We start from the raw sequence: 7,553 nt of genomic DNA on the forward strand, positions 1-7,553 counted from the left end.
GGCTAAAAATTTAACCTGAGGTACCGTTATTAGGAGAAGTTATCTATTATGTCTAACCTCATCTCATAATGACAAAACTGTACCACCTGCAAAACAGAAAGAAGGGAGGGAAGGGAGAGAGTGGAGACAAAGAAACATCCAGCTGATTGGTGTTAACTTGGAGCAGGCAAGGCTTGCGGGGCACTTAGCCAACAAGTGGAGCAAAGTGTCCCTCCCTCCCCGGCGGGAACTGGCAGCTCCTCCGGGTACGATTCTTTATAAGCTCTCCTGTGGCACCGGCCCTGTGCCTAGTGTATGCAGTAGGCGATCAATGACATATTGTCGACCAGCCGAGTCACCGATGGGAGCGCCTGTAAAGGTGTAGATGACACCCAAACAGGAGGGGCAAGCGTCCTGTCAGGGCTCAGCTTTGACCCCATACGGCAACACCCACACCCACCAGCCTCACTTCCACACCCATTCGTCTCCCCTCATTTCTAACCATTTCAGCTCAAAGTCTGGTCCTTCCCAACCCCCCAGAACTTCCTGGTTTATTTGAAGCAGAGGTTCTGCAGTTGGAGGAAGTGGGTAGAAATTCCAGGTCACTTATCTCCGCCATGGTGTCCCCAAGATGAACTTGTGGTTTGCTACTTCTTTTCCCTGAACTGCAACCTTTGAGCTGGCCTTTCTGCCCCCTGCACACATCTCTGGGACTGATGCTTTGTGGCCGCCGGGTGAAGGGAAGACAGGAGGGGGTGAGGCATGGGGCCCAGGGACCCTCGACCCCAGGCAATGTTATTTCAGACTTGTAGACCTAAGTTCCCTTGATAAACATCATCTGAGAATCACACACCTGGCAAACAGGCTGTCCCGGGAACACGGCCCAGGAACAAATAAAACAAGCTTGTGTCTTTCATTTTGTTCTTGGTTCTTACTGTTCTAGGAAGAAAAAAAAGAAAAAAGACTGGACTTGAGTAGGCGAAACATTCACATGTTTTACTCAGAAAACAAGGAACCTCTGATTTTCTTGGAGAAACGTTGAGAGCTGTCTTTTCCTTTTAGTGCCCTTAAGCATAGACTGAAACAAGGAAGGCATAATTTCAGTTCATTCCAATTGTCCCCTTGAACACCTACTTCATCCTTCCTAGACTGATCGTTGGACAGAATTAAAACTGCTCCCAAAGTGTAGTTTGATTCAGCCTGCGGGCCCTCCGTGAAGTGTCCCTGCCGCCTTCCAGCTCTGTCCTCCTCTCCTCCTGGATTCCCCTCAGGCACACCCTGCACGTCCCTGCCCCCAAGCCCTCATACCTGTCCCCTCGGCCTGGAACACGGTCCTCCCGTTTCCCTGCCTCCTTCAGGTCCCTTCAGAACCTCAACCGCCACCCCATCCCAGCCCTCCCACCCCAGCCCTGCTTCATTTCTCTCCACAGCACTTGTCACCTTCTAATAGGTCATGTTGTTATTTTGTTCACGGTCTGCCCCTTTTCTGATGTAAACTCCACCAAGGCATGGATTTTCATCCATCTGTTCACCACTGGAAACTCAGTCCTAGATAATGATTGAATCTGAATCTTTATAGAGGAGTTTTGCATTATGTGTCCAAAATCTTATAAATACGCTAATGCTTCCACGCAGCTATTGAACATCTAGGAATTTATCCCCGGGAAGTCATCACAGAAGTGTGCAAAGATAGAGTTAGAAATGTTATAAAAGCCAAACACTGGAAATAATAAGAGCTGACATTTAATTAGCACTTACCATGTGCCAGACCCTGTTTTAAACATTTTACGCACTGAACGCTTTAAACTCCCAACCACCCTATAACCCACCTATTATTGTCTGGATTTTACAAGTGAGGGAACACACAGAGGGACTGAAGAGCACGCAGTTGAGCCAGGATTTGATGGGGTGTGTCTGCCTCGAGTCCATATTCTTAACACCCTATGGGTTACATGAGCTGTGCTTCAGCCACCCTGAGGCATTCGATGCAACCATTTAAAATGATGCTGTAGACAATGGATTTTTTCTGGTGGGGGGACAAGGGACATGAACCCCTGAAATTATATGTAAATTGTGTGATCATACACATTGCTGGGAAGGAGACAGCTTTGTCAGATTCTCAGAGACATCCAAGAACCAGCGTTGTAAAATAATTCTTCTACATACGTAGTTCAGGTGAACATATCCTGCACATGGGTTATCAACTGTTTAGCACAGTCTTTAAAAAATTTCTTTTTAGGGCTTCCCTGGTGGCGCAGTGGTTGAGAGTCTGCCTGCTGATGCAGGGGACACGGGTTCGTGCCCCGGTCCGGGAAGATCCCACATGCCGCGGAGCGGCTGGGCCCGTGAGCCATGGCCACTGAGCCTGCGCATCCGGAGCCTGTGCTCCGCAGCGGGAGAGGCCACAACAGTGAGAGGCCCGCGTACTGCAAAAAAAAAAAAAAAAATTTCTTTTTAGTTTCCCTCCTTCCACACAAGATTTCCTCGTCTTGTCCCTAAACCACATTAACAACCTAGAAAGTCACCAGAGAAGACGCTTTAATGACTTGAAAAGATCTTTGTGAGATACAGTAAAAAGCTCAAATAACTAAATTATATGTTAATAGCTGTTATTCCTGAGTGATGGAATTATGAGTGTGTTAAAATTTCTTTTCTGGTCTTATTTGTATTCTGTACACGTTTTGCAAGAACATGAATTACTTTTTGTAACCAAAGGAATTTTTTTTTTTTAAGAAAATGGCACATTTGGGAAGGATAATTTGGAAGAAGCTATGAAAATTTTAAGTGTACCTGCCCTTTGATCCAGCAATTCCATTTCCAGGAATCTGCTGGACAGAAATTCTTGCCTGTGAGCCCGAATATAAGTCCAGCGACATTCATGAAAGCATTGTGAAAATTAGTAAACAGCCCAAACCCTCAGAGAAGGTGAGTAAATAAAATAAACAAAATAAAATATTCAATAAAATATAATACCACCATATTAGAAAAACTGTGCAGCTGTTAAAAAAAAGAAAACACGGTAGCTAGATCTCTGACTCTCCCACAAGATGTATTATTTGGTAAAAACAGATGGATAATAAGGTCCAACATACATAAAGGACAAGCGTAAGAGTGTAAAGGCCTTGAAAGGGGTCTGGAAGGAAGCCGCCTGTTTGTTGATGATGGGTACTTGCAGGGAGGCGCTGGGAGCTGGGCAGGGGAGGTAATGGTGAAGGGACTTCATGTTCTGTTCTGGATTGTCTGAATCTTTTACATATTATTTATGTAACCAAATACAACACACACAGTTAAACTATGAAAGTTCTAAGATTAAAAAAGCCTCCAAACTCCGAAGCGCTTTCCCCCCACCATGGGGCTGCTCAGGGGCTCCACGTCCAAGATGCCAGGAAGTCTCAGGAAGGACCACGATCCTGGTTACTGTCAGGATTGGAAACAGGCTCAGTCACCGGGCAGGGGCAGGTGGTTATGTAAACGGGAGCGCAGACCTACTGCACATTCTTATGCCCTAAGCATGAGCAGCGATTGTGAGGATCTTGGAGCAGCTTGGAAATTAAGTGACAAAAGCCCAGTGGGAAACTACACACAGCGCGCCCAGGGTAAAGGCGGAGGGGCCACATTGTTGGCCAGGTGGGGTTATATCACCTTGGCCAAACCTGTTTCTCCCTGGGGCTTTCTCATCACGGTTCCGAGGCCACAAAGCTGCACGTTGTCTGGACCTGCACTTCTCTCCGTCCCCCACATTCTGTCGTCACCGTGTCCTCTGCTCCCTTCACTTCTTTCATCCCCTCGCTGGTCCAGGCAGCTCCGTCTGTCCCTGCATGATCGCAGCAGCCTCCCAAGAGGTCTCCCTGTTCCCAAAGGCCATCCCTCCCGGACCTGTCTGTTCCCAGTCTGTTCCTGCATAGCAGCCAGAATGGTCTCCAAGCTTTTAAAAAGATAACTGGGCTCAGTTGCTTCTCTGTTTCCTCGTCGCTTTTATAATACCTTCGCCCTGATCTCCAAGCGCCTGTAGGGTCTGGCCCTCACCAGCAGCTACAAACACTTGTCGCTTCCTTCCCTTCCACTGTGTTCCAGCCGCCCTGGCCTTTCCTGCCTGGGGCCTCTGCTCTCGCTGCCTCTGTGAGCCTGGCTACTCCTTATACCCCCAGCCCTCTCGTAGTTTCTCCATCACATTAGTCTGCGTACCTGCTTCCTGGGCCTATGCTTGTCTGAAATCGTCATGTCTACTTGATTCCCAATCTCCCCCACTAGCCAGCACTATTCTAGGGCTTACCGTGGGTGTGGCACGGCTCTAAGCACTTTACAGACCACCCAGTCAGTTCTTTCAAGACCCTACAACACCAGTACAATCATGACACCCATTTTACAGATGAGCAAAGTGAGGCGCAGAGGTACCCCACTTGCCCCCAAGCTGGGCAACTCTAAAGTGGCCAATGTGGGCTTCGAACCCAGGTGGCTTCAGCCCAGGACCTGAGTCCTTCATTACTAAATGATCCTGCCTAAAACCACTAATGAGATGAAAACCGGCACCCTATTTACTTTTTGAAGATTGGAACTGGCTGGAGGAGCAGCCAATGAACTTCACTGGCCACACCGGTACCGGACATGCCACGCCCAAGCTTTTAACGCCTGTGGTGATTTGAGGACATGATTTGACCTGTCTTTTCCTGGATAGAACAGGCCATAGATGAGAGAGTTCGCCAACTGCTTTTTGTGGACTTTCAAATTACTGACTCCATGAGTCCACTTCCGTTAGGTAATTCTCAGCAGGGTCTCACTGCATAAAGGGGGCCAGCCCTAACACCTGTGGAAATGCAACTCTGGCAGCGCCCCTGGCTGCAAAAAAATAGGGCTCAATGCCCATTTGGGTTCTATTTTCGTTAAAACCCCATTAACCTGCTCTCTCAGGGCGATTAAAGTGTCCAGGACTGAGGCTCTGCAGTGCTGTAGGAGGCGGCTTTTTAAAAGTGAGCGTTCTGTTCTGTTCTGATCGCAGGCGGAAAACTTTCTTTTCAAAAGGACCCCCGGGGGTTGATGTCTCAGGCTGGTTCCCAGCCCCAAGGTGGGTTTTCTTAACACATAATATGGTAACATCCTCTGCAGCTGGTCTTGAGTTAGCTGAGGTTGAAGATTAGGTAATTTCTCTTCTACTTGGTGTTTTTTCCTTTGTTTTTTTTTTTGTTTGTTTTTGGCCTGATTTTTGTAACTCAAAACCAGTTTAAAGTCTTCCAATGAATGTTCATTCCTTCCACACCTTGTAAAAGTCTAAGCACTGCCCCAGGGCACACGGAGGCCAAGTGTGAAGCTTCACTTGGCAGAGCTGTAGAGATGCATTTCTGTCTCTACTTTTTTTTTTTTAAACATCTTTATTGGAGTATAATTGCTTTACAATGGTGTGTTACTTTCTGCTTTATAACAAAGTGAATCAGCTATATGTATACATATATCCCCATATCTCCTCCCTCTTGTGCCTCCCTCCTACCCATCCCTATCCCACCCCTCTAGGTGGTCACAGAGCACTGAGCTGATCTCCCTGTGCTACGTGGCTGCTTCCCACTAGCTATCTATTTTACATTTGGTTGTATATATGTCCATGCCGCTCTCTCACTTTCTGTCTCTACTTTTGCACCTTGAAATCAGCCAAACCCACGTGAGCCGGGCCCTGTCCTTCTTCCGTGCCCGGGTGGGTGCGACCCACTGGCCGCGGTGTGCCCCCATCACAGGACTCTGCATTTTAACACTGGGGCACATTATGGAGCTGGGCAGCTTGCAACTCACCATTCAGTACATGGAGCATCTACTGGGTACAGGCTTGGTCCTTTGTGCTCTGGGGGATGCAGTAGGTCTGGGGTGGGGCCTGAGAACCTGCATTTCTAACAAATTCACAAGTGATGCTTATGCTGTTGGTCTGGGGACCACACTTTGAGAATCACTGCTATAAGATCTTGCTTAAATGTCACTCCCCTGGAGGCCCTCCCTTCCAGCCCCTCCGCCAACCTTAGGATGGCGCTTCAGCCATAGGCTCTCAGGCAATTTGTATGGCTTCTTGCTTGTGATGGCCTGGCCCCTGCTTCCCTCCCCCACTTCACTATCTGTCACTGTCATCCTTGCCCTCCATGCTCCTGCCACCCAGGCCTGCTTTCCCTTCCTCAGAATAGGCCAAGCCACAGACCCCACTTCTTCCTGCCCCAGGACCTTGGCACTTGCTACCCTCACTGCCTGGAATGTTCTTCTCTGGGCTCTTCACCTGGCCGACTGCATATCCTAACTTAGAGAGGCCTCCTATGAACCCAGTTTAAAGAAGGTCCCCTGAGCTGTTCCCCTTCACACGCCCTTTAATTTATATCACAGATCTTGTGTTGATCAGATCTAACCCCCCTTGAGAATGTAAACTCCACAAGGGCAGGGAGGAGTGGCCATTCCACTCCCCACTGTAGACCCGGTGCCCAGCGCTTGCACAGGCTAGAGCATCACTGGAGAAGTGAAGGAATGGGATAAGTTTCTGCTCTCAGTGAAATCCACTTTGGAAGAGGCCGGAAAACCTACCAGGCTTGCCCTGTGGGCTCTTCTTTCTGCAGACCTCCCTGCCATTAGGTCAACCATCAGCCTCTCGGCACTTTGTTTTGAGCGAGGGGGTGGGGTGGGGATGGAGGGAGGCAGCGGAGGTTTGGGAACAGCCAAAGTTGCAGCTTAGACACATAATCAAATCCAGAGGGCTGCACTGTGTTCTGCCAATTGAGATACCAGATTAAGCAGGCCAAGGGCCCCTGGGGCAAGATGCCACGCAAAATAACTTTTCAAAAATAGCAACTTGTATCTCAGGAATGAGCACGAATTGTCAATGACATGAGCAGTGTTTTGAAACAGAAAGAGGAGTCCTATTTATATTGCAGATAACGTTTACGTGATATAGGCATAACTTGGGCCAATTTTCCCAAAGGAGATGTTTAGGAGTGATGGCGTGGTGATGCCTGGAGAAGCTGTGTTGGAAGGACCAAAGCTGAAGAGAAAAACACCTAGTGGTGTGGTGGGAAGAGGATGTCCATGGTTCCTGGCCGGGCTCTGCTGCTTACTGGACAGTACAGTGGAGCAGCTAAGATCTCCCTTCAGGATCAGCTGGATCAGGGTTCCAACCCTGGGCTCAGTGCTTGTTGCTGTGTGACCTTGGGCAGTTGCTTAACCTCACTAAGCCTGTCTCTGTCTCTGGAAAATGAGGGGAAACAGTAATTTCTCTCTCAGGGTTGTAAAGAATAAACCAAAAAAAAAAAAAAGAATAAATGAAATAAAAAGATAATGTGTATAAGGTGGGTATCGTAGTGCCTGGCACAGAGTAAACACTCAATAAATAATAGATGTCATTAGCTACAACACTTAAAAAATTTTAATTGTGATAAAAAAAACCTAAAACTTACCATCTTAACCATTTTTAATGTACAGTTCAACAGTGTTATATACAGTCACATTGTTGTGCAACAGATCTCTAGAACTTTCTCATCTTACAAAACTGAAACTCTTACATCTAGGTTTTTAACCCATTTTGAGTTAATTTTTGTATATGGTGTTAGGTAAGGGTC

General features: G+C 47.6%; 1 long non-coding RNA gene across 1 annotated transcript; it reads left to right on the plus strand.

Annotated features, from left to right (window-relative positions):
- Positions 1 to 2,705: 2,705 nt before the first annotated feature.
- On the plus strand, positions 2,706 to 7,273 carry LOC125962681 (uncharacterized). Its single transcript, XR_007474215.1, has 2 exons — positions 2,706 to 2,904; positions 6,920 to 7,273. It is a non-coding gene; the product is annotated as an uncharacterized LOC125962681 (long non-coding RNA).
- The last annotated feature ends 280 nt before the right edge of the window (positions 7,274 to 7,553 follow it).

The sequence above is a fragment of the Orcinus orca genome, chromosome 20, assembly GCF_937001465.1.
Source record: "Orcinus orca chromosome 20, mOrcOrc1.1, whole genome shotgun sequence".
In the NCBI taxonomy this organism is placed as follows: Eukaryota; Metazoa; Chordata; class Mammalia; order Artiodactyla; family Delphinidae; genus Orcinus; species Orcinus orca.